Source organism: Hemicordylus capensis, chromosome 2, assembly GCF_027244095.1.
Source record: "Hemicordylus capensis ecotype Gifberg chromosome 2, rHemCap1.1.pri, whole genome shotgun sequence".
NCBI lineage: Eukaryota > Metazoa > Chordata > Lepidosauria > Squamata > Cordylidae > Hemicordylus > Hemicordylus capensis.
Genome location: NC_069658.1, coordinates 66,668,979 through 66,696,355, shown reverse-complemented (window position 1 = coordinate 66,696,355; position 27,377 = coordinate 66,668,979).

Sequence of the window (27,377 nt, the reverse complement as noted above, 5' to 3'; positions counted from 1 at the left end):
CTTATGGGAAAATCAAGAATGTGGCTGAATTAACATGTAACATGAAACCATAGGTTGACAAACCTGTGGTTTCAATTTCAAACCATGAATCACATCGTAGACATTCATCCAACCATGGTTCTGCAGCCTCTGGTTAGGAATGTGCCTGAACTGGTTTGGCGCCTCTTTAGGGAAGCACCAAACCGGCTCGGGTGCCTGCATCCAAACCAGTTCAGCGGGTTGGGGATCAGGTCTTTTAAAAAGAAGGTAAGCAGGTCCTTACCTGCTCCTCCTCCACCCCATCACTTTTCCGGGAGCAGTGCCCACTTAACAAAAGGCCACGCACGGTGGTGGGGTGGTGGAGGAGCTTACCTGGTTTTTTAAAGGAACTGATCTCCATCCTGCCCGCAGCTGCCTGAGCACATCCCTACCTCCAGTTTTAGGCCAAGGTAGCCCCTCCCTGCTCTTGGCCATCAAGGCTCTATCCCAGCAAGCTCTGTAGCCAGATTGTGGGCAAAGCATCAGCATGTCACCAGAGCAGCTGCAATTGGCCATGATCTTGAAGGAGGTGTGCTGAGCATGATTGTGCCTTTTGAGAATGGTCCACCTGCCCTTGGCATGGAAAGGGCATTTCAATCCCTTTAAATGTGATGCCATGCCATGCTTGCACTTCTTCTGACCGAAATTGTACAGCCCACCTCCTAAGAGCTCCACAACAAAACTGTCCCGCACAAGCACAATTTCTGGGAGGGAGGGGGTTCTTGAGGGTGCACTATTTCCCTGTTACTCAGGAAAAGGAAGGGAACATGATGACTTCATAGGAGTGGAATTGTATATGAGGGAAGGCAAAGGATCCTGGGGGGTCTGTCCCACCTTGACTTAGGATGTTCTTGCAAGGGCTCACCCCGATAAAGCAGTCCATGTACACCAAACCACACCCCTGCTCCATTAGCAGCTTGCTGCCGATGGACTAGTACTCTCATGAGAGGAGAGGACCATTGGAACTGGAGAGGACCATTGGAACGAGCACACTAAATCTTCTGTCAGATTGTGCGCTCATGTGTTGAGCTAACCCAACAATGGGGCCCCTGCTTGTGTGCGGCTCTACTCTCTCTGGTAAAAGATAGAACTCTTACATGGCAACCCCTTCCTCCCCTGGGGAGCCTTGCTTAGACCCAAAGGAAATTGTGATGTTCCATGTGTCAGAGCCCAGCCTCATGTTGGGGCAGGGAAACACTGGATCTTTACTCCCTTTCAAAATTCCTGGGTGCAGACTGGTGGTGTGCCATATGCAGATTTGCCACTGTGGGGAATCGCAGGATATGGGAGCCCTGATTTCCAGCAACCCTAGGAAAGCAGGGTTGCCCTTTCGTGGCACACACAAGGGTACACATGTCCACGTGGGCAGACAGGCTGCCAGGGGGAACACTGTGACAACTACCTGGTTGCAGTTGCCAAGTCAGGGAAAACAGTTTCTGGGGTACCTTTCCCCATGGCTTTCCTTCATAGAGCAACCTGGCTTGATTTAGAGCCCCCATGGCTTGACACTCATGAGAGAGTTGTACATGCAGGGCTGGTGCCAGATTACTTTGTGCCCTAGGCAAGGCTAAGTACTGTTACAGACCAGGCCTGATCCATATACCAAACATGCTCATTAGCTAGTATATAAAACAGGTCTGGATCAAGTTCTTTTATATTGATGACCACGTATGATCTGGAAGCGATGAAGGAAAGGAGACCAAACTACTCAGAAGGATTCAATGGGCTTTATTGACTATAAAGACTAACAACATAATCTAGCAAAGCAGAAAGCAGAATACTCTATTAATATCAGCAACAGTATTTCCTAACCAGCACCAATATTCACCCATGTGCCTAATTACATATGTGTGGGCATCTAAATCTTCCTAGAGCCTAGTACAGTTTAGATACAGGCGGAAAAAGGGGGAGGGAGGAAGGAAGGCTCAGGGCTGGTATGGTTTTTGGGGGGTCAGAAATTAGTAGGGGGGAGAGGTGAAGGGTGTAGGAGAAGGGGAAGGGATGAGGGAATTCCAGGTTTGTTTGAGCCGCATATTTACCCAGGCTTGAGAATGGTGGATCTTTCAGCTGAAGAGGAGAGACTGTAGCTGGGAGCAGCAACAGAGTGATGGTCTGGCTTCTGGTGGTCAAACAGACAGTTTGCTCAGAGCGAGGCAGAGAGTGAAGGTGCCATGGCTGGGGAAAAGTCTTGACTTCTCACTGCGCAGTAGAAGTCACAGACAGTTCCTGTTCATGAGCAGAGTTCCTGAGCAAATCTTGCTGTAGGCACAAGATAGCTAGCGTGTGAGCAGAATGCCCGTAGGCACAGAACTGCTAAACTGCCATGTCCAGAGACTCCTTCTTATAGTGGTTCCATCCCTTGATGTCCCTTTTTAGTCTTCTGGATCACAAAAGGCATTTATTCCTGCTATCCTTGGAATATTGTCTTTTAATTATCAAAATTAGCTCAGGATATTTGGTCAGTTCAGAGAGATCTCACTCTCATCTCCTGTTAGCTGTTATCTTGAGGAGGGGACAAAGTCCAAAAGCAAATCTGCATCCCAGATGTGCTAGCCTGGTCCCAGAAGGTGTTAAAAGTTAGCAATTAGTGAAAGGGAGTTAATTCTATTTGTGTGAGACATTATTTCTTGTATACCTCTATCTAGTGTATATTTGCAACAAAAGAATATTCAAAGTAACATCAAAAGGGTAAGCATGAGTGAGGCAAGTTAATCAACACATTTGACTTAAGGCAGAAGCATCCTGTTACTGGACAACAGGTTAATTTCAGCAGTGTGAGACTGGTAATTAAGCCTGACCCATTGTCTCAGTGAGTTTCCACAGATAACCAATGCTACATTCCCCTGCCTCTACAAATCATTGACCAGGCAGTCATGAGATTCACCTCCAGTTCAGACATTGAATTGAACTCTTAAAATAAATCAGACACAGGCCTATATTTCATCGTGCTTCTGAGTTGGTGCCTCTGGTTATGATATGTTATAGACTGTTCATAACAGTACTTGCACCCTCATCCCTCCCCCCCCCAAAAAAAAATCAACTTCGATTTTCAAAAACAGATGTTTTGTAGAAAAAAATGAAAAGCACAAAACTTGAAACTACTAAATTTATTTTAAATTGCAAACATAGGTAATACATCGATTTTTGATTATCTTAAATACAAAAGAAAATATTTTGGCACACAGATCATTTTGAACTAGAAGGGCACTCGGTAGAGCACCTCCACCAAGGGCTACACAACCCTCAACACCACATCAAAATCTCACTGTGTGTGTCTTTTCCTTTGCTAATTTTGTCACCAATTCGATCAGATCAAATGCTGATGCCTGCTCATGTTCAATTGATATAGTTGCCATGCCAACTCATCTCTTTTGCAACATTGTTGAGCGTATGTAAGTTTTTATAAGTTTGAGCTTTGAGAAGCTATGTTCACCACTTGCCACTGATACTGAAAGTGTGAGAAGGATCCTTAGAGCAACAGAAACATTAGGCACATTATCCAGGAGTTTTTGTTGTGGTATGAAGAGAAGTACTCCTTGTGGCAGTATAGACTTTGAAAGTCTTGGAGGAAGACTTGGAGCTATTGCTATAAGTTCACAACACAGATCTTCAGCATCAATATCTTTGTTTCCATTATACATCAATGATTTTTTCAAATTCTTGCAGGCCTTAAGTACATCTTCAGTAGATATTTTCATTATAATTTCTAAATTAAGTTTAACAGTATTGTTAGTGTTGAAAACAATGAACTGTTTTTTCCTCACATTTCTACTCATTATTCGGGTTTCTCAAACAGTTAACACATTGACACTCTACACTCTGCACCCCTCTGAGGTCTGCGCCCTAGGCGGCTGCCGAGTTGGCCTAATGGTAGCACTGGCCCTGTGTACGCGGGAGAAAGGGTTGTTTTGTCATCACACATTATTAGAGATTCTGCATGATGCTCCACAGACGGTTCTTCTCATGAGTTGTGAGGGGGTGTACTCATGGCCTTACACTCTCATGAGTTAGCAGTTCATTTGGGTTCAGCATCTGGCACCATCACATATGAAGAACCTCCCTTCTCAGTGTTGGCAATGCTGCCCGACCCTTCTCATGAGTAAGCCTAGGGAGTGCAAATGTCCCCAAAGAGAAAAGGGCTGGGTCCGCCTTCCCCAACTTTTTTGTGCAAAAAATAGAAATTGGTTGTTCAGTAATCCCTTTACAAGGGCTGCCTTTTAAACTCGACCCCAGGAGCAACCCCCCTCACCAGCAAATGCTCTTGTCCTAGTGCTGTAATGGATTGCGCTGCTTATGTTTCCACCTGGAGAGTTTGTGCTTGTGAGCATACACCATTGCCACTTTATTCTTGGGGAGCGAAGCACTTACTGCCCATCCTGTGATCCTGTTCCCTTTTCCCCTGCTTGCCAGAGGGGGTGGGGTGGGGAGCAAGGACAGAGTGGGGAGAGGGAATGTCCCTGTGCTACCCTGCTGCTTGACAGGCTACGTTTGGAATGGTGGCATATTTGTTGCTGGGCAACTGCATAGCTGCATAAGAGATAGGAGGGGTGGGGCTGGTGCTTGGAGAGGAGGCTAGTGAGAAGTGCAAGAGGCATGGAGCATGCGAGATCTCAGGCAGGCCTGCACTGCTGTCTCTATTGTTGCAGTTTCAAAAACCTCTCAGAACTGCAGTTATGGCACCATCTGTGTTTGGATGTAACAATTCGGAGGCCAAACTTGTGGTCTCGGCAGTGAACCTTACTGCAAACTGAAGGTTCAAAATGGAGTTTAGCAAGGCAAACTACAGGTCACCACAGATGTTGTTGAATTCCAACTCCCATCATGCCCAGCCACAATCACCAAAAGCCATTACAGCTGGGGATGATGGAAGCTGTAGTCCAACAACATCTGGGGACTCAGGTTTGAGAATCCCTGCCATATTGAGTAAACAGATACTTGTGCTGTATTCGAGTATTCACACTGGGTGTCTGCTGGTAGCTGCATGGTAGTCAGATCTATATCTGGTGTACAACTAGAACAAACTGAAGCATGGCAAATGTTTCTGTGTTATTGCAGAGGACTTTGGGGAACATTCTCAATTAATCTGGGAAGCAAATTTTTATGCATTCTTAAGCTTGCATTTCCAGTCATACTTGCCTTGACTGAGGGTTTCATTGCAACCCTAAGTTGCAGTTACAAGCTTTCTTTGGGGAAGGTTTTCCTTCTCTCAAGTGATAAGGGGATGGCGCCTGCATTTTAGAAATGAATTTGTTTCATTTCAATTAGGAATTAACAAGCATCAACTAAAAGAAATACAAATCCCATAGACTGCAAACCGTTTCAGTCAGCAAGTCTGCCTTATTTTGAAAGACAGACGTAGCTCTGTCGTGGCCAGGAAAAACAGCATCTCTATATTACTGGAGAGCAGGAGGATCACTCATAGTGGCAGAAATGGCATGAACATTAAAGGGGGATGTGACTTGGAGGTAGGAAATCTTCAACTTTTTCATAAGCAGATGCTCTGTCCCTTTAAGAGTTGCATATCAATTAGCCATCCAGCATGCAGAGTTTGTCCTGGCATGGAAATGTAGTGATGTGAAAAGTTTCATGTGTTGATTTTGAAAAGCAAAGCACAACACAACACATAGCCCCTGGTGGCGCAGTGGTAAAACTGCCGCCCTGTAACCAGAAGGCTACAAGTTCGATCCTGACCAGGGGCTCAAGGTTGACTCAGCCCTCCATCCTTCCGAGGTCGGTAAAATGAGTACCCAGAATGTTGGGGGGCAATACGCTAAATCATTGTAAACGGCTTAGAGAGCTTCCAGCTATAGAGCGGTATATAAATGTAAGTGCTATTGCTATTGCTACTAGTCCTCATGAACAAATCTGAAGGCTTGTTTTGTGTGTGTTTAAAAAAAGTCAGTGTATGGACTTCCTTTGCCTTTCCAAATAGTGCAGAAAGATTTGCAGGCCACCTTTATATAGGCTGAACACCAGCCCCATGTTCTGCTTGCATAATTCATTTCACCTTTAGATACTTGATGTGGGAGGGGAGCCAGTAAACGTATGTGCCTATTGAACTTTAAAGTTAGCTAGAATACAGTAGGCTTCAGAAACAGCGAGACCTTCTTATGTGCTTGGAATTCCAAAGACTATCATTGGAGTGCACATTTGTACTCCAGAAGGATGGCATTAACTAAGAAGCATTCCTGGGCACATGCCCAGGCATCCTCTCTCTTTATCAGTATTGGGGCCCTGAACAGGTTTTCATTTCCATTTACCAAAGCGTTCCTCCTACTGCAGAATTCAGCAAAGCAATCTATCCATTTGCTTAAAAAGAAACAATCATATGATGCACTTCAGTAGATATGAGAGCTGTTCAGCTAATTCAATGACCTTGGAGTGACTGTAAAAGAATGATGAGGAGAAAGTGGCTGGGAAAGAGATTTGTTGCTGAATGAGAGTTAATGGATACTTTGCTGGCAAAAGAGCACAAGAAGTGAAGGACGGACCTATTGGATAAGTCCAGGGTCCATCTATTCTAGCATCCTGTTTCCAGTGGTGAGAAGATGGATAACTTCAGGAATCTAACAGCTCCTTCCCCCTGTAACTCCCAGCATCTGGTATTGAGAGGTGTGATGCCTCCAAACATGGAGGTTCAATCATGGCTAATTGCCGTTGATAGACCTATGAGGGCTGTTCAGTTAATTCTAATGCAGGTTTAATGGCATCATGGTGGCTGTCTGGAGATGTATTAATGGGCTGGTAGCAGCTATGAAAACGATGGCCACTAAATGAGCTTTAATGGAGGCAGCACAGACATTGTAGTGCAGAGGCCATAAAGATGGACAGAGCTTTCACCTTCCATTCTGTCAACATATTCCCCACTTTCTTTTCATTTCTGTTGAATGAAAAATACCCCAATTTTTTCCTGTTGCATTTAAATATATATTTACTTACACGTATTTGTATGTGTTACTTATTCAAATGGTTGATGGAATAATAGGTTGAGAATATGCATTTAAATACATATTTTTTCTGCAAATGTACAGAATGCATAGAATATGTAGAAATCACTTTATTTTATCAAATCAAATTCAATGGGGGAGGGATCAGGAAGCATGTGTTCCATCATGAATCTCAGAAAGAGAGGAAACAGACCCCTGAATTATATTCCTTTATTTAGATGGTGTGTCTCACCATTTGTGCTATATAAGGCAAGTACAAAGATGGCTCTATGCTCTGATCCATATCAGTGCCCACACAAAGGCAATAGTGTTGATTGGTCTAGGTGGCACAATAGAAGCCAGGCAGACAGTCCAAGATCAACAGAGGACAGCAAGTACATGGGTGGGGCAAAACCGGAGTCAGACAGTATGAGGTTGAACTGAAGAACAGTGCGTATAGAGGGCAAGGAGAAGGCAGAATCAAGCAGACATAGATCATACCAGTCAGGGCTGTGAAACAGAGGACAGGCTTGATGCAGCAGATCCTGAAGAATCTCCACATGAGCTTTTGCTCCAACAAGGAATAGGAGCAGACTACAGGTTTTAATCAGTGTAGTTCTGATTTGGAGAAAGGTAACTCCATCCCGAGAGCAAGGCTCCAAGGCATAAGATCAGCATCCTGTTTCACAAAATGGCCCACCAGATGCCCACAGACAGGATGTGAGGGCATGCCCTCTCTCCTGCTATTCCTCCTTTGCAAATGGTATTTAGAGGTATCTTACCTCTAAGGCTGGAGGAGGTGGCCCATAGGCACCAGACCAGTAGCCATTGATAGACCTGTCCTCCATGAATCCGTCCAAGCCCCTTTTAAAGTCATCCAAACTCGGGGCCATGACCATGTCCCATGGCAGAATATTCCATAGAGAAATTATGCACTGTGTGAAAAAAGTACTTCCTCTTGTTGAGCCTAAATTTCCTGGTTTTCAGTTTTATGGGATGACCCCTGGTTCTAGTGTTGCGAGAGAGCGAGGAACATTTCTCTTTGTCCACTCTCTCTACTCCATGCATAATTTTAAACACCTCAGTCATGCCTCCCCTTACTCTCCTCTTTTCCAAACTTAAAAGCCCCAGATGCTGTAGCCTTGCCTCATAAGGAACGTGCTCCAGGCCCCTGATCATCTTGGTTGCCTTCTTCTGCATATTTCCCAGTTCTACAATATCCTTTTTAAGAAATGGTGACCAGAACTGTATGTAGTACTCCAAATGTGGCCGCACAATAGATTTCTGTTTACTTAATGGACAATTATAATATTAGCAGTTTTATTTTCACTCCCTTTCCTAATGGTCCATAGTATGGAATTTGCGTTCTTCACAACTGCCAAGCTCTGAGTCAACACTTTCAACTAGCTGTCCGCCATGACCCTAAGTTATTTCTCCTGGTCAATCACTGACAGCTTAGACTCCATCAGTGCGTATGTGAAGTTGGGTTTTTGGTTTTTTTGTCCCAGTATGCATCACTTTACACTTGCTTACATTGAACCACATTTGCCATTTTGTTGCCAACTCACCCAGTTTAGAGAAATCCTTTTGGAGCTCCTCACAATCTGTTTTGGATTTCACTACCCTAAATATAGTTTAGTGTCATCTGCAAATATGGCCACTTTGTTGCTTACTCCAACTTCTAGATCATTTACGAATAAGTTAAAGAGTACTGGTCCCAGTACAGATCCCTGGGGGATCCCACTTCTTACTTCCATTGCGAAAATTGTCCATTTATCCCTACCTTCTATTTCCTGTCCTTCAACCAGTTGCCAATCCATGCATGAACCTGTCCCCTTTTCCCATGACTGCTAAATTTACTCAAGAGCCTTTGGTGGGGAGGCCTTGCCTGCTGCTTTAGCCTCCGATTCCATCAATGCTGAAGTGGCTCTATTTCACATGTGCACTCTTCTACCCCAGTGTTGTTCAAATTCTGTGTACCTTCTTGGTTAATTGATGTTCAGAGACTGTAACAAGCCAGTAGAACACTGGACAGTACTCTGGGTTTGGTGTAAAAAGTCAGAGTGGGAATCCAGAGAGAGAAAGGTGCCCAGAGGCAAAACTCCTGCTTAAACAGACAAGAGGCCTGTGTTGTTATACCAAGATTCACAACTACAGTAGAGAACACCTGTCTTAAGTTATTCATCATCCAAAAGTATTGTTCTCAGAAAGAAGGTCAAAACACTCTCTGTGGTGTCTAACAGCTGATTGATTTAGCAACATTGTAATGCAGTCTGTGTGCCCTGCTTTGTAGAGATCTTTATTTCCATCTTAAGTAAATAAACTTCTTGTTATTTGTTTTATACCCTATTCTTTGTCTCCTGTATGTACTGAACATACAGTACTATACACCTATCCTGTGCTCACAAGGCTATTGATACAATAAGGGTCCACCCACCTGTTCGTATCACTATTTACTATTTATTTATCTATCTATTTACTGAAACCAGGGTAATAAACATAAATAAATATGGTGGCAGCAAAAAAAAAGTAAGTACCTATTAAATTCCATGAGTGTGGTGACACAATTGATATAAACATCCTATGAAACAAATCACATCCTTGGACTTGGCGGGGCATAAGGGTAGGTTCCTGACAGCACCACATCCTTTGTGCAGTGCATTGTGGGATTTCTGTAGGCTGGGCCGCAGTTCTCTGGCTCCAGGTGGCCACAAAGCTTCTGGCAGCATGACTTAAGTGGGTGCATGAGCCACATGGCCAAAAGCAAGAACAGAACTGGGGTGGGGAGGCACGTGTGAACCTACCTAGGTCGTGTGAACCACCTTAGCTGCATCCAAAGGTGGCTTCCATTCACAAAATAATTAACACCTCATGTTAAGAGTATAGTGCAAGAAAAGTGGAAGCAAGAGAACTGCTATAAAATCTACCTATTATAATATCACATTAACTCTTGTGCAAATATTTGTGGAGCATCACTAGTGGCTCTTTTATTTCCATGAGTGGTTCTTTGAATCCAATCATTTATTCTTTGGGACTATCTAGTCCAGGGACGGGGAACCTTGGCACTCCAGCTGTTCTTGGACTACAACTCCCATAATCCCCAGCCACAGAGGCCAATAGCTAGGGATTATGGGAGTTGTAGGCCAACATCTGCAGGAGTGCCAAGGTTCCCCATCCCTGATCTAGTCTGTTTGTGTCTTTCAGATATAGAAGCATGTCTGTTGTTTTTGTTAACTTTGTAAACATCTTTACTGAAAAATCTGCATAGGATCAAAGGATGTGCTTTTCATTCTTTGTGTACTTTATTAATAAATGCACATGAAACGATTTTCAACTCTACTCAGCCCCTTTGAGTGAAAGATGCATTTTCCGACTATCATAGCTAAGTTAATACCTATGATGACATTAGTTAATTTTGTGAATACAGTTATCAATCTGTCCCTAGTTCTTCCTGACCCCTTCAGTACTTAACCTATATGTTAATAAGTTCATTGATGCTTTTGAACTTTGGTCCTGGAGAAGACCTTTGAGGATACCATGGACAGCCAGGAAAACAAACAAATGGATCAGAGAACAAATCAATCCAGAATTTTCACTTGAGGCACAAATGACTAGGCTTAAACTATCATAATTCAGACACATTATGCGAAGACCCAGCTCCCTTGAGAAGACCATAGTGCTGGGGAAAGTTGAATGAAAAAGAAGAAGAGGACGACCAGCAGCAAGGTGGATGGACTCGATTACGACAGCAATGAAAGCACTACTGAGAGACCTTAAAGGCCAAGTTGAAGACAGATCATCCTGGAGAGAATCTATCTATGTGGTTGCTAAGAGTCAACACCAACTTGATGGCACTTAATCAATCAATCAATCAATCAATGAGACTGGGACTTCAAAAGATTCTAGAGATAGTTTTTTACTCATGAGGGACATGATATCATTGAACTTCAAAGGAATCATTTTAATAAAGGAAGCATCTTATCTCACTAAAAGTAACCAGCTCTTTGTTTCATCTTTTGTAAGGAGCCAAATGGACATCTTGAGGACTGAGGACGGATGGATTTAACCTTGCTCTTTCAGAATTGATAGCTATAGATTCTTTGTAACTTCAAGTCTGGGAACTGACCTAACATTTATGCTTTTAAACATTTATGCTCAGTCATAGAATTAGGAGTCTTTAAAAAAAAATGTTTTTGATGTAACAATTTTATGTGTTTGCCTGAATAAAATTTACTTCTGTTTGAGAGTTTCTGTTTTCCCTGAGTTGTTCCAAGTTCTTGTTAAATACTTAAACATAGTATAGAAGGAGAAAAAAGCAATAGTTTGGAAAGCAGTCTTGGTTATGTAAGAAGCATGTGCATAGGCCTCCACCAGCTTTGCTTGTAACTGTGGCTCTCCAAGCATTACCAACATATCTGGTTGTAACGAGAGCACAGGGGTTATGGCAGCTACTGAAGTTAGTTCCAGAATGACATCTTATTGTCTGAGTCTCAGAATGAATGCAGATGTTGCAGTTACTGCATATGTATCAGCAGATGTGATCAAACTGAGGTGGATCGTTGCCATGTATTTTTATTTTCTTAATTATAGTTTGTTGTGTGATAGAGGAAGATGTTCTAAGGGTTTATTCCCCTCTTTTTCTTTAAGCTGTGTTCCCATAATGTATTTCTCATTGTTTAGGAAGAAGTTTTCTAGGCCTTTTCTTTAGTTGCATACACTGCTCAGACAAATATAGGATGGCAGAACTTAATAATAGAGAACTGAAATCCTAGATGTTCTGTCCATTCTACACATGAGGACCTACAAGGTCAACAAAGCGAGTCACTGCAGAACCACGGATAGCTCCAAGGGACAAGTTGCTCAAAATACAGTTAGGGAGACGGAAACCTTAAATACCTTTGAGCTTAGGCTACTCCTCCTTAGTTCCGCCTCTTTTCTTAGAAAGTAGTAGCCTTAAAGGGGCAGCCTTCTGTCTTGGAATCTCATACTCCTTTGCTCTGTCAGATCCAGCCTCATTGCTTGCCAACAAGGCATACAGATGCCAGAGAATGCAAAGGAGTGGGAGAGACCAGCTGTTCATGGTGGCTCAGGCTTTGGGGTGCTGTTTCTGAAAACTCCAATTTTGGAGTTAATTCAGACTCTGGCCTGGTGTCAGGACCAAGGACTGGCTCTAGCTCTGGTCCAACCTCCTCAGGATCACTCATGGCAAGCATCATGATGGTCTCTCAGCAAGATTAGCCACTCTGGCAGTTAAACAGAGCAGTGATCAGAATGTAAACAACCACAATGCCATGAGAGAACCCTTGTACTCCAGATAATAATGAAATTCATGATGTGGATACCTGAGGTGAAAAGCAGGAAACTCAGCATGCCTGCAGTATGTGGTATGACTTATAAATGAACACAAACATAATATAGAAGACCAGACACCTTGAGATAAGTGTAATGTCAGCATTAGCTCTGATTCTGAGAGTAAAAATCATATAGGGTGATCAAGAGCATTCTCTTGATCATTATAATTTTTGAGGGGCATTTTAACCATTGCATTCCAGCTGTTTCCTCTTTGTTTATTTCCTGACCTGTGCAGAGGTTTTACCTTGGCCTGCATGCCAGGTCAATTGCTTTTAGAGACAGTGGGGATTCATGTTTTCTTCATCCCTCCCATCTCCCTTTCCTGAGTTGTACTATATACTTATTAGGAATCCCATGTCAACTTTAAATTCTATTGGCCTTTGAAGTTACAAAAATCCACATTACTCTTTTGTAGTAAAAGAAAAAGTATTGACTGGCACTTAAATTGCATCCTTCTTAATAATTCATTTCCCAGTCTTACTGACTCTGAGGTTCCTTTAAAATGCTTCCTAAATCTAGGGTAATAATGGTATAATTGGTATTAATGGTACAATACCTACTTCCACATTATCTTGACTTCCATTCGCTAATGTAATTCTCTTTGAACTCCAAGTGCTTCAAGTAAATCTCAGCTGAGACATCTGTCTTCCAGTAAGCAAGACTGAGTATAATATTCAATTAACCCTCTCCTTGCATTACTAGATCAATGAAGCATCTTTCTCTACAGAAATCTGTTGGCCCATAAATAGCCCATTCCCACTGGTAATTAATTTGTGTTGTGAAATACACTCCTAGCACAACTCTTGGTTAAAAGAAAAACACATTAAGGGTTTTAAAGTTGAATGAGCATGTCCAAATTAGAATAAATGTGACATCAGTTTTGCTAAAGCATGTGTCTAAAACATATAATGAAGTGATTTTTTATGTATATAATTTTATTTTGAATATCTGGATGTGAATTAAATACAAATGTGGCAACTTTGGCTATATTAAACTTGCAGCTTGAGCCTGTACATGTTTATTATGCGGGAGATCCCTTCTGCTCTCACTTTCACCTTCCTTGATATCAGGAAGACTTTTTCTTTTTTCTTTTTGGTAGATTCCCAGGCTGAGTCAGAGTTTCACATCATTGCTGGCCTTGCCATGTAAACATCTGGTCAGGCTCTCTGAGGTGCAAGGCTGCTCAGGGGCAGCAAATGGCATCACTCCTGAGATGAAAACGGCACACATAGAGCTATCACCTTCATTGAGATGAACAGGAAGTACTTGCAGGCAGGTATGTCCATGTGTGCACTGGACTTCCTGTTCAAGGAAGTTGAATTGAGGCAACTTTCTACTAATGATGTAAATGAACACTCAAATTGAGGGGGAAGTATTCAGCAGACCTTTTTTTGAGGCATTTGAAATGTGTATGTTACTGTGTGCTTCACTGAAGTATCTTTGAAACAGAATACAATGTTATATATTAATTTTGACATCAAAGCATTAAAGCATAAGAAATCAATTAAAGCATAAGAAATCAATTCTGTCCATCACAGTATAAACAAGTTTGCAAGACTACACTCAAATGGGATTACTGAAAGAATATGGTAATTGTATTGGTCAATTTCAGGATAAGATCAGGTTTATTATTTTGCAGAAGCATAAAGGGTTTGGTGGACATGAGAAGACTTTGCCAGCTGCTCCCAAGAGGCTCCTTGGTTGAAATAGAGATAAAGTGAATGAAATTAGTTCTCCAGTATGTTACCAGAACTGCTTCAGAGCACTTGGCTAGACACACTTACTACGCTTTGGGGTTAACGTGGGGCTTGGCTTGGCTACGGTGGGGGGGAAGCAGTCTGTTAGTATTAATCTATGCTAAGTTTTAGTCTTGGAAATGACAAGGAAATGTAGATGCAATACAGCAGATTTATTTAGCATAACATTAGGGTACATGAAATGGAAAAGGATTGGTTAGGCAAGTCAATAAAATCTTAACTAACAATCTTAACAAGAGTCTCACTAAGAGGAATTTTAGCTTACATTCCAAATTGTAAATAAATCATCTTAAGGCTTGTAGTAGAATGGGCTGAGAAACAGAAGAGACTAAGGAGGCCAGGAGATTCAGAGAGACTGAAGGTTAGTTTATCTATCCTTATCTGGTAGTGCATTCATTGCTCTTGTAGAAGAGACAGAAAAGCAGATACCCTCACAAGGGGAAGGCAGCAGAAAAGTGGGAAGAAGAAGAAAAGTTGAGTGATGTAGAGATATCACTCTTTGAGAACCCAATGGGTATAAGTCCAGGCAGACCCCAATTTCAGTTACAATACAGGTTCCAAGGCCATGTGTCTAGGACTTATACTCCAGAAAAATGGCTGGGGACAATGAATCATGCTCCCAAGTTGGAGGGAGTGAAACCCATGCTGAACAATCAAGTTCATAGTTGCAGGAGTTGGTCAACTTGGGGATAGACCCACTGAACAAATGGTTGGAAACGGCTTGGGTGAGGTGTATGTGCAGGTCTGAATGGGTGACCTTAAAGCTTATCTGAAGAACTAGGATGTCTCTCCAGATGAAGAGTTTTTCAGGATGGTTCCCTTCAGTCCTTTGTTATGGTGACCTAGGGCAGCATTGCCTCATGCTTTGCTTGTGCTAACTGACCATATTGCATAGTTTGCCAAATATGGGCATGTGCAGAGTTCACGGTCCTATGAGCTCCAGTATTCCAAGGTGGAAGCTGAGGTCCTATTGTTCCATATCATATAGAGGGGTGCTGTTTGTAGACCCAAAATAAGCTGTTTTGGCAACATGTCAACAATAATTGTATCATCTTAGCTTGCCCAAATGATCCATACCCATAACCAGCTTTTCCTGGTTACATAATTCATGTTTGCCATCTTTATTTATTTTCCCTCTGTTTGTCATAAGGTGTGAAGTCTTGCAGCTATTTTTAACAACTAGCTGATCCAGCTATGGACAACATTTTAAAAGTACTGTGACTCACCGGTCAAAACAACCCAGCAAGGTTGCAGTTGATCTAAATTAGAGTGTAAAATCATATACAATTAAGAAATCCTGTTTCTTGGCCAGATCTGAAACATCAGAATAATTGCTAAAGTGGTTTTGTCTTTTACTGATTTTTCCTGCAGCTATTTTAATTATGTCCCTGAATGAGGATGTGAACCTGGAGATTGCTGAGGGTGCTTCAGTTAAAAGGTTATGGGTAGGGGAAGGTATGGAGTGGGGCCTCATTTTCATCAGATCAGGGGAGGAGTGGTTCAACATCTTATTCCTATCCCTTCTTCTGGCTATTCCCATAATAAGAAGGTTCCTGGATGCTTTACCAGCTTGCCCTTTGGTATGCTGCTGCTGCTGCTTAATGCTAGGTAATAAAATCTCTATAATCCATGATTTAATTGTGGAGGAAGGGACCAACATGGTTTGTATTGAGGAGACATGGGTGGGTCTCGGATTTGGTGGTCTCAGATTTATCAGTGACAATTGGTACAGAATGCAGCAGCCAGATTGGTCTCCGGGTCAACACAAAGGGATGACATAACACCTGTGTTAAAAGAACTGCACTGGCTGCTGCTATGTTTCTGGGTGAAATACAAAGTGCTGGTTGGTTATCCTATATAATAAAATACTAGGTGTCTGCGTCCATGTCTTTCTCGGGTGTTCTGGGCATGCACGGAGCGCGTGTGCAGAACACGCCGAAAGAGACAGGGACGCAGACGCTGGCCGCCATGTTGGCCGGGAGGAGGAGAAGCGGCGGCCGAGGAGAAGCGGCCGCCACCGAAGCCGGGCGGGAGGAAAGGGCCGGTGGGGGAAGCTGGCCGAGGCGGCGGCGGAGCCACAGCCGAGGCCAGAGGATGCGGCGCAGCTGAGGCGGCAGCAGAGCCGCTGCCTTGGCGTGAGGACACGGAACGGCCGAGGCAGAGCCACCGCCTCGGCCAGAGGAGGCGGAGGGCTAGGCCGCTAAGTGAAAGAGCCGGCAGGCCATGGCCGCGAGGTGGCGGCGTGCCAGGCCGTGAGGCGATGGGGGCCGGGGCCAGCCATCCAAGGCGGCCCGGCCGCAGATGACAGGTGGGGGCAGAGACTGAGGGCCTGGTGGATGCCGGTGGTGAAGGGTCCGGCCCGGACGCGGAGGCCGGCAGCGGACGGCGGCGAAGGGCCCGGCCCAGCTGCAGAGGCCGGGGCAGCGCAGAGGCGGTGGAGGGCCCCCCCCCACACCACTGGGGGAGGCGGAGGCCCCCCCACCCAAAACCACCGTGTAGGTCCCCCCCAAACCACCCTGGGAGGCGGAAGGCCCGGGCGGGAGGAGGCAGCGGTGGAGGGCGGAGAAGGCAACTAGCGCCCGTTATTTTAACGGGCTGAAAAATACTAGTTACCTATAAAGCCCTTAACGGCTTGGGTCCAGGCTATTTAGGAGAGCTCCTCCTTTGTCATGAGCCCTGCCTCATGTTACAATCTTCTGGAGAGGTCCGGTTATGGTTGCCCTCAGCTTGTTTGGTGGTGACCCAGGACCGGGCTTTCTCTGTGGCTGCCCCAGGGCCCTTGAATACACTCCCTGCTGAAATAAGAGCATCTCCTTCCCTGTTTGTTTTCAGGAAGACCCTCAAGACTCTCTTGTTTTCACAGAGTTTTAATTAGAGTTTTAATTAATTTTTAATAATTTTAACAATTTGTTTTAATAATGGTTTTATGCTGTTTTTATTGTGTCATGTATTTTAGACTTTTAAATATTTTAAATTTTGTACACCACCAAGAGATGTACATATCAGGCCGTATAAAAATATGATAGCTAGATAGTTTAGCTAGCTTAGCTAGGACTGACAAGCTAGATAGATAGATAGACAGATAGTTCTTTTAAAAATGTATTATTCTAATATTAGTTCTGTTTAACATGTCCAGATTAAACAGTCAAAAAGAGTTTTCCAGTTTTACTAGTAAATTGTTTTTATTACAAATTAAGAGATTAATCTTCCCATGACCGTACATTTCAGTGACAAAGCCCATATTCAAATAATAAAATATTCACAAATTAACAGGCCTTAGCATGAGCCAAAGTTCACTTTTAGAACCTGTTTCCAGCATTTGGGGCTCACCCTTGGAACTTGTGAAGCAATAATTAAGGAGAGAGTGTTTTTGAGCATGTGCCCATTCTTTGAGATCATCTTTGGAGGCTCTCCTCTGGGTACTGCCACCCACAATGGTACAACAGGTGGCTACTAGGGGAGAACCTTTTCAGTAGTGGCCCCTCAACTGTGGAATACTCTCCCTAGGGACATGTGCCTGGCATTCCTTATATGCATTTATGTACCAGGTGAAAGCCTTCCTCTTCCAGGAAGCTTTTAATTTGTAAATCTCTTGTCATTGACTTACTGGGGCTCTTTACCTTGGAAAAGAGGCGACTAAGGGGAGACATGATCAAGGTGTATAAAATTATGCATGTAGTGGAGAGGGTGGAGAGAGATAAACTTTTATCCCTCTCACAACACTAGAACCAGGGGTCACCCCATGAAACTGAAGGTTGAGAAATTTAGGACTGACAAGAGGAAGTACTTTTTCACAAAATGCATAATTTATCTATGGAATTCTTTGCCATGAGATGTGGTGATGGCCACCAGCTTGGATGGCTTTAAAAGGGGCTTGGACAGATTCATGGTAGACAGGTCTATCAATGGCTACTATTCTGTTGGCTGTGGGCCATCTCCAGCCTCAGAGGCATGGTGCTTCTCAATACCAGTTGCAGGAGAGCAACCACAGGAGAGAGGGCATGCACATAACTCTTGCCTGTGGGATCCCCAGAGGCATCTGGTTGGCCATTGTGTGAAACAGGATGCTGGACTAGATGGGCCCTGTGCCTGATCCAGCTGGGCTGTCCTTATGTTCTTATGTACTGGCAGTTTTAATCATTTTAAAATTAAGTTTTATTCTTGTTTTTATTGTCTTGTTTTGGTTTCAATGTCATTTTTCTATAACAAGGGCGCTGTCAGTTGAACAATATATAAATATAATTACTACATAACTAGATAAGTGTGCAGAGTAATTTCCTATATCACTTAATCACTTAAGAGCCCCTGGTGGCGCAGTGGTAAAACTGCCGCCCTGTAACCAGAAGGTTACAAGTTCGATCCTGACCAGGGGCTCAAGGTTGACTCAGCCTTCCATCCTTCCGAGGTCGGTAAAATGAGTACCCAGAATGTTGGGGGCAATATGCTAAATCATTGTAAACCGCTTAGAGAGCTCCGGCTATAGAGCGGTATATAAATGTAAGTGCTATTAATAATCAATCACAGCTTGCCCCACAGATATCCAGGATGACACCAACTGTTTTGTAAGACTGAAGAAGCTTCATGAACATATACAGTCATCCCTCGCCAACCACAGGTTTCCCAGTCGTGGCTTTGAGTCTCTGCGATGACTGAGAAATTGTTGCAGCTCTCACCAACCACAACCTGCATATATGCAGTTTAGTGAGATTTTCCCCCTTCAATTTGGGTTTCCCCCCTTATGATTGGGGGGGTCAGGGGTGATTTTGGGGGGTTTCCCTTCACTCCTGTTACAGTCATGGTGATTTTGGGGGATTTTTTTCTATTTTTTGCTGTATTTTGTGGTCCTTTCATGACCACGATTCCCCTAACCCCCTGTTTGCCATTGATTTCAATGGCTCTTCAACCATGAATTCGCCAGCTGTGAGGTCTTCCCAGAATGGAACCCTTGTGGTTGGCAAAGGATGACTGTAATGCATACTAACTAGCTTGTTGCCTACACAGACAAAAATCATACTTTTAAAGTAAGAATTAATTTAAAACCTCATTCCTATTCTGTCAAATGTCTTCTTTTTGACAGAGAAATTGATGACAATTAATTCTTAGGAGATTATTTAAGGACTGTCATGCCTGTGAACATCAGCAATATTTTCAAGTATATGCCACTCTCTCTGTGTACATAAACTTCCTTGCCAGAATTTTGTGCTGAATATAATTGGATGAGCTGCATTTTATATTCACCGACCTTTGCAAAATGCAGCTTGCCTTCTCAAGTACCACACACTACCAAACAAAAGTCAGTATGAGCTTGAAAGTAATCATTTTATGTATCAATGAGGGCAACCAATGCCAAGTAATTTTATTTCAAACTTATACACATGGGTTGGTGGTTTCCAACCATAGGATCCCAGATGTTGTTGGACATCCATGACCCACTTCCATGATCCACAGCCCCACAGCCACAATGGCCAATGGGAATTTTTGCACTACAACTCCCATTGGTCATTGTGGCTGGGGATCATGGGGATTGTAGTCCAACAACATCTGGGGTCCCAAGGTTGGGAACACCTGCTGTAGAGGACAAACAGTAATTAGTGTTTCTTGGAATTTTAAGTTCATGGACTTGACCCCACAAGTTTTTCATGCAAATGATTCTTTTAAATGGGTAACAAAAATAATATGTGGTGATTCAGACGGGGGTAATCTATTGAAATAAACAAGTAAAGGAACTTGCAGTTGTGAACTCAGAGCTACTGTCTACAATTTTTGAGAACTCCTGGATAACAAGTGGGTTGTTAGAAAACTGGAGATAAGCAATTATTTCCAAAAGTGGAAAGAGGAGCTAGGAAGTTACAGAGTGGTCAGGTTGATGTTGATACCTGGCTGGATCCTAGAGTAGATTATTAAGCAGTCTGTCTGTCAACACCTACAAAATAACATGAATAGTAAGAGCCAGCATGGGTTTGTCAAGTTTACTACAAGTTTGTTAAATCATGGGCATGCTGTGTGGACATACAGTAGTATATCTTGACTTCTGCAAAGCATTTGACAAAGTCTCCCATGATATTCTTGTTGATAAATTGGTAAAATATGGACTAGGTTATGCTATTGTCAGATGAATTCACAGTTGGCTGAACAATCATTCCCAGTAATCACTCATTAATGGTGCCATGGTCGTGGGTGGAAGTATTGAGTGGAGTGCCACATGGCTTTGTCCTGGGCCCTGTGCAATTCAAAATTTTCATAAATAACTTGGTGGAGGGAGCAGAAGGCATGATTATCAAATCTGAAGACAACGCAAAGCTGGGAGTGAGTAGAGAGTAGGATGGGTAACAGGTAAGTTTCAGTCTGATCTGGACAGACTTGAATACTTGGCCCAAATTAATAAAGTAAAGTTCAAAGGAGACAAATGTGAAGTTCTACATTTGGGTACAGGATGACAATGACCTGGCTGTACATATGAAAGGAACCTAGGTACCTTAGCAGACAATAAACTGAACATGGGCCAGCAGTGTAATGCAACTGCTAAACAAGTGAATGCATTCCTAGGCTACATTAATAGTGGCATGGGATCCAGATCACAAAAAGTAATTGTTCCACTTTATTCCATGCTGCTCAGACCATGTTTAGCATACTGTGTTCAGTTCCAGGCACTGCATTTTAAGGAGGACATTGATAAACTACAACAGGGTCAGAGGAGGGCAACGAGGATGATGAAAGGTATGAGCTGGGTATGTTTAGACTAGAAAAGAGAAAACTAACAAGGGATTTGATAGTTATCTTCAAATATCTGAAAGGCTGTCACAGAGAAGAAGGTATGGATGCATTTTCTGTTGTTGCTGGAACAGGACCACCAGAACGGATGGGTTGAAACTACAAGGAAGCAGATTTAAGATAGGCATTAGGAAGCCTAACTATAAGAGCTGTTCAGCAGTGGAAAGGTCTGCTTCATGTGGTGGTAGGGTCTCCTTCACCGGCGGTTTGTTGTATTCTACACCTTCTTTAACACATAGAGGCCGCATTCGCACGCAAACCATTACGTCTGAATGCCTGCAACTACAGTTCCACAACATGAGCTACCTGAGGTTTTCTCTCTGGAATTCCAATTTGTACCCTCCGGTTGTAGTAAATATTGCCACTCCAACCCAAGGTTCAACACAGCCTATACTGCATCTGAGTTCAGAACAGCAGGCTGCATTCCCTTCAACTGGAGTTGAGGAAGGAAGCTCCCCCCACCCTCCAACCGTGATTGGCTGCACAAGCTGTCCTTCAAGCAAGAAGGAAGCTCACACAACCAATTCCCCCTCCTCTTTGCAGTCTCTCTGACTGCAGAGAGCCCACTCTCCATTATGTCTGAATTTGGACAGTAGAGCAGGGATGGGTGGGGAGCAGAATTGTGGGTCTATTGGACCCATGGTTCTGCATTATGTGTGAATGCAGACAGTGCTATGCCCTCCACCCAGTGCACACACCTTGCTGTTTTTTCTATAGAATTTGTATCCAGGAATAGCTGTTTTCCACTGGTTGTCTCCATTCCACCAAATTTCTGTTATGCCCATTATATTCTCACATTTGCAGCCAAAGACTCCTGCTCCTCCATCTAGGCTTGGAGGCATATAAACACCTGCCAATATTATGTTCCTTTCCAAATGTCATTGGCATATGTTTTCTCTTCTGTTGTCTTTTGGTTTCTTTGACAAACTGTCACATCCTCCCATATGATCTCTTCCAATTTGTACGCTATCTCCTTTTGGATGATCTGACATATTGATACCATAATCCCTTTTATTTGGTTTTCCAAAACCAAGCCAAAGAATCATTCTCTTCTTCCTCAGAAATATGTCCTTCTTCTCTAAAATCCTGTCTCCATGATAGAGGAGTCCCACATTTTGTTTATCATGGAGGAGAAGGTCTCATACACATACCTCTTCTAAAATTGTGGACCATCCTGAGCTATTTTGGATGAACAGAATATAAATGAAAAAATGAATGAATGAATGAAATGAAATGCTGGAAATCCTAATTGGAATGGCCTAATATCGTTCTAGGCCATTCCAATTAGGATTTCCAGCATTTCATATTGGGTTAACACTCATAGATACCCATGGAAACCTGAACATTGTAACTTGGTGCAAAAATGGAGAATCCTTCTTATAAAAAAGATCCTTGTTGCTCTTTACTCCCAGCTCCAGCCCTTCGATTGTTTGGTGAAGAAGCCATGGCAGTTAAAGCAGACTAAACTTGTCATGTAGTTAACACTTCCAACGAACATGAAAAATATGCATTCACTGGAGCCGAAAGGCTGAAGACTTCTTGTCCTGCTCCAACGGATGAATGATTTTTATGCAAGGAGCCTTCTCTTGTGCTTTGTTAAAAGGATCTTGGATGCTGAGAATTTCAATCACTATTACAACATGGAGTAGCAGCTTATAGCAGTTTCTTTGATCTTGGTTCAAGCTGCAAAGTTCTTGGAGGCCTCCCTCTCTCTCTCTCCTTCCCTCCCTCCGATAGAGAGAGAGAGAGAGAGAGAGAGAGAGAGAGAGAGAGAGAGAGAGAGAGAGAGATTATTTCAAATGAGGAGCATACCTCTTGGGGATTTTGGCTGGATTCAGGTATCAGCACCTGCCACTCCTCATTTGGTTCATCTGTTCATGGGCTGATTTCAATACCTTTTATATAGATGCATATACACTGCAAGTTCTGCATTTCTTCTTAAACAAATGGATCACACCTTCTACCTTGGCAGAGGAGACTATTTGTGGATTTGCTTACAAGGGCTCATTTTATCATGCAAATGCACATCTTAGCTCCAACATGTATTTAGAAAGATAAGACATATGCTGACAAGTTGGAGAGGATTCAGAGGAGGCCTATGAGGATGCAAAAGGATCCAGAAGACAAATCAAGTGAAGAAAATATCTTCATTTAGTGGCAGCAAAGAAGACCGAGGGAGAATACTGGTGGCAGGCATCAAGTATTTTCGATTGACAGGAAGCAGTGGGAAACAGGTTTGCCCTGTCTATTGAGGGTAAACCAGTAACAAGGAGTTTAAACTATGAGATGGTACAATTAGGTTAAACACTAGAAGAAATGTCCTAATTAGAAGAGCCATTAAGCTGTGGATTGGCTACCTAGGGAACATTTTCTTTCCCTAGACACTTACAAGAAAAGGATGAACAAGTATCTGTCAGCAGCAGTGGCCTGTGTAGAGGTTTGCACTGAAATTCTCAGCTGTTCCTGTTGGCTGACAGCCAAAGAAAGGGAAAGTGAAGGAGGAGGGGGAGGGTCTGTACAACCACCAGCTGCCACCACCAGAGAGCAAGGAGGGGGATATTCAAGCTTTGAAGGGGTAAGCGATGATTCTGCCAATTAGACAGAGACCATTTTTACAGAGGCTTTGTGGACTGATTGCAGAAAAGGGAAATGTCAACCGAGAAGCTTAACAAAGAATTGGCTACAGTTATATTCAAGGAGAAAGAGCCAGGCTATGGTTAAAGCTTAAGCAGTAGGCACAGCATGGGAATGTATATAAAAGATTCAAAATGCCCCCCCACCCCATTTTCTCCATCAGATTCTCAGGAGAGAAAATGAGATGGGATCAAATTCTGACCTTTCTGGCAGGAGCGGCTTGAGAAATTCAGGTGTAATTTTCAGCCTACTGGCAACAACAGTCTTCCTCAGAAGTCTCCTTGGAACTGACACTACAAGCCGATTCAGATGAACTGGTTTGTAGGGGAGGGGACCTCGTCTTGTGGTAAGGTAAAGAGTGCCGTCGGGTCAGTGTCGACTCCTGGTGACCACAGAGCCCTTTGGTTGTCCTTGGTAGAATACAGGAGGGGTTTAACATTGCCATCTCCCGTGCAGTATGAGATGAGGCCTTTCAGCATCTTCCTATATTGCTGCTGCCCGATATAGGTGTTTCCCATAAGCTGAGAAACATAAATTGTCCCCTTTGCTAAGCAGGACCCGGCTTGGTTTGCATTTAGATGGATGGCTACATGTGAGTGCTGTAAGATATTCCCTTTAGGAGATGGGGCCATAGCTTAGTGGAAGAGTGTGATGAAATGACATCGGAGAATAAACTGTATAGGGGTAGCTAGGGGTTAAATCCCATACTAAATGCAGTTGGCAGAGACCAGCCCTAGAGCTGTGTCTGGGAAACCCCCTTGTGGAGAGCAGTTGGAATCTTGAGAGTGACCCTTGGCAGGAGGAGTATGCTATGCACTATGATGACACAGAGAGGTCGTGCACACGACCTCCTGGCTGCTGCTCTGGAGGGCTGTGGGAAAGGCAGGACCTCACCTGCCTTCCTGATAGATGAGCAGCAGCTGTTCTTGCCTTCGCCACACTGCACACCTACATGAGTGGTGGCGTAGCGGAGGAAAGAGCTGGGAGCGAGAGGACTTCCCCCTGAGTGCAGCATCTGCTCACATTCAAGCAGCCACCACACTCTGCGCAGCTGATCTTTCCACCCGGAAATGGCAGAGAGGGGGCGGGGAAAGCCTTTTGACCTGGTGGCAGTTGGGCACATGATTGCCTACCGAGGTTGAACAGACCTCAGCTAGGTAAACAGTGGGTCAAAAAGTCAGGCTAGCAGGGGTGGAAGCACTGGGATTGGGAGCGATCCCAGAACTCAGCAGGGCTGGGCTGCTCTAGCCTGGGTTGGGCTGATTGTGTGACTAGCCTCATTGTGTTTGCTGATATACAGCCTGGGAGCAGGCTGGAAAGGTTCTGTAAAAATAAACATAGATATAATTCATTATATGAGCGCTGAGAAGGAAGTGGGTGTAAAACTAGACTCACAGAAGCACGTGCTCATGTTCTGTAACCAAGCAAGAGAACTACCCTACTTATTAAGCAGAGAAACAAGCAAGCCTCAGCAAATGTAAATTATTAAATCTTTATTTATTTTGTGAAAGAACAAAGGAGAGTGTCTCTGTCTGTACCCTCATGCCAAAATCACTGCATGACCAAACCTGAAGACCCCTATACAGAGAGTTCTTGATTATTAAGAGGGCATAGATTGGCAGAGAAACAAGATCCAGTTAGGAAGATTAGCAAGTAAAAACTTTAAAGAAACCTGAGTAAATATACACAAAATCTTCCCTCTCTTGTTACAAAGAGTATCTGCATGCTTGCAAGCGGAAGGTCCCAGATTCATTCCCTGGCATCTCCAGATAGAGGGCTAGGACAGATTCCTGCCTGAAATCTTGGACAGCCACTGCCAGTCAATGTAGACAGTACTGAGCTAGATGGACTAATCAAATGGTCTGACTTGATATAAGGTACCTCCCAATAATAATAACAATAATAAAAATAATAACGAATAATTAGTAAAAAAAATACTTTCTTTGTCTCTGGGCAGCTTACAACACAACATACATGAGATAAAAACATACATCTCATTAAATCATAACAGACCAAAAAAGAGAGGGAAAGAAAATACAAAATACAATACAAAACAAAAATAAAAGACATTTTTTAAAAAATCAGTTAAAATCAGACCAAAACTTAAAATTTAGAAGGCCTAAGTGAACAAAAAGTGAACAAAGTGATGAAGCCGGGCAAACCTCACTGGGGAGACTTTTCTATAAGCGGGGTGCAGCCACCAAAAAGACCCGCTCCCTAGTAGCCACCTGCCTCACCTCGTTTGGCAGGGGCACCTGGAGGAAGGCTTCCGAAGAAGATCTTAAGGTCTGGAATCTTAAGGGGCAAGGTGCTCTTTCAGGTAATCCAGTCCCAAGCGATTTAGGGCTTTAAAAGTTAAAACCAGTACCTTGAACTGGGCCTGGAAATGGACTGGGAGCCAGTGCATTTGACAAAGTACTGGCCCAGTTAATCCCAGTTAATAATATGGGAATCAACAACAACAATAACAACAGTCCCAGTTAATAATCTTGCAGACCTATTTTGTACCAGCTGGAGTTTCTGGACTGTTTTCAAAGGCAGCCCCACATACAATGCATTGCATGTGTTTCATTGCATTGCATTGCACTTGAGCCTCATCGTAGTAATCTAAGTGGGAGGATAGCTGAGCATGAGTAACTGTGGCCAAGCTATTTGTGTCCAGGTAATGTTGCAGTTGGCATATCAGCCGAAGCTGATAAAAGGCACTCCAAGCCACAGAGGCCACTTGCACCTCTAATGACAGTGCCTATGTTCCTATGCATCCATCACATCTGGACAGGCAAGAATGCCCCACTCCGGCTCTGCACCACCCAGTGAACCATCATTGGCCCTACCTCTGATTTAAGCATAGTTTAAATTATCTGAATTGGCCCTTCATCATGACTAGTGTTGATCTGAACAGGCTGCATTCTGAGATGTCAAAAATAGGAGAAATCTTAAAGTAAAGTTGTGCTGTCAAGTTGGTGTCGATTCCTGGTGACTACAGAGCCCTGTGGTTTTCTTTGGTAGAATACTAGGGGTGTGCATGGTACGGAGTCCCCCCCCCATCCGGCACGGGGGGGACTGTCACTTTAAGTGGGGGGGGTTTTGTAGTACTTAACCCCCCCGCCGCTCTTACCCCTCCGGCGCAGGGCGCATGCGCACCACTAGCGCTAGTCTCTTTTAAGCCTTAACGAACAACGATGGGGGCAGGGGCGGCAGGGAGGAACTCTGCCGCCCCAAGGAGATGTTTACAACGACCAGCGCCGGAGGGGGAAGAGCGGCCGGGGGGGGGAAGTACTACCACCCACCCACCCCCCGCTTAAAGCGACATGCCCCCGCCGATCCGAACCTCCAGACCGCCGGACCGGTCCGGAGGTCTGTAATAGTGTGCCGGATCGAACCATGCACACTACTATAGAATACAGGATGGGTTTACCATTGCCATCTCCTCTCGTGCAGTATAAGATTATGCCTTTCACCATCTTCCTATATCGCTGCTGCCCGATCTAGGTGTTTCCCATAGTCTGGGGAAAATACCAGCGGGGATTCAAACTGGCAGCCTCTTGTTCCCTAGGCAAGTTACTTCCCTGCTGTGCCATTAGGTGGCTTGGGTCAGCTTTAATGGGATACCAAGTTGGAAGGTGCAACAGGACTTGGAAATGACCAATACCTGAAGTTTGGATGAAAAGGGGAAGATGGAAAGAATATTAGCACCACATCTTAGGGAATTACTGTTGGAAAGAGAAAAGAGGGGTAGAGGAGGAGGAGTTAGGAGTTTTGTTTTTTTTTTTAAATGCAAATCAGTCAAATATTTATGAACAAAAGAATGTTTTCTGCTCTGAGTCGTATTACACCAACTTCAGGCCACATCAGTGGGTACAAAATGGCTTTGTTTTGATGTATATTTTCCTCCTATTTAATTAGCAGGCATGGACTT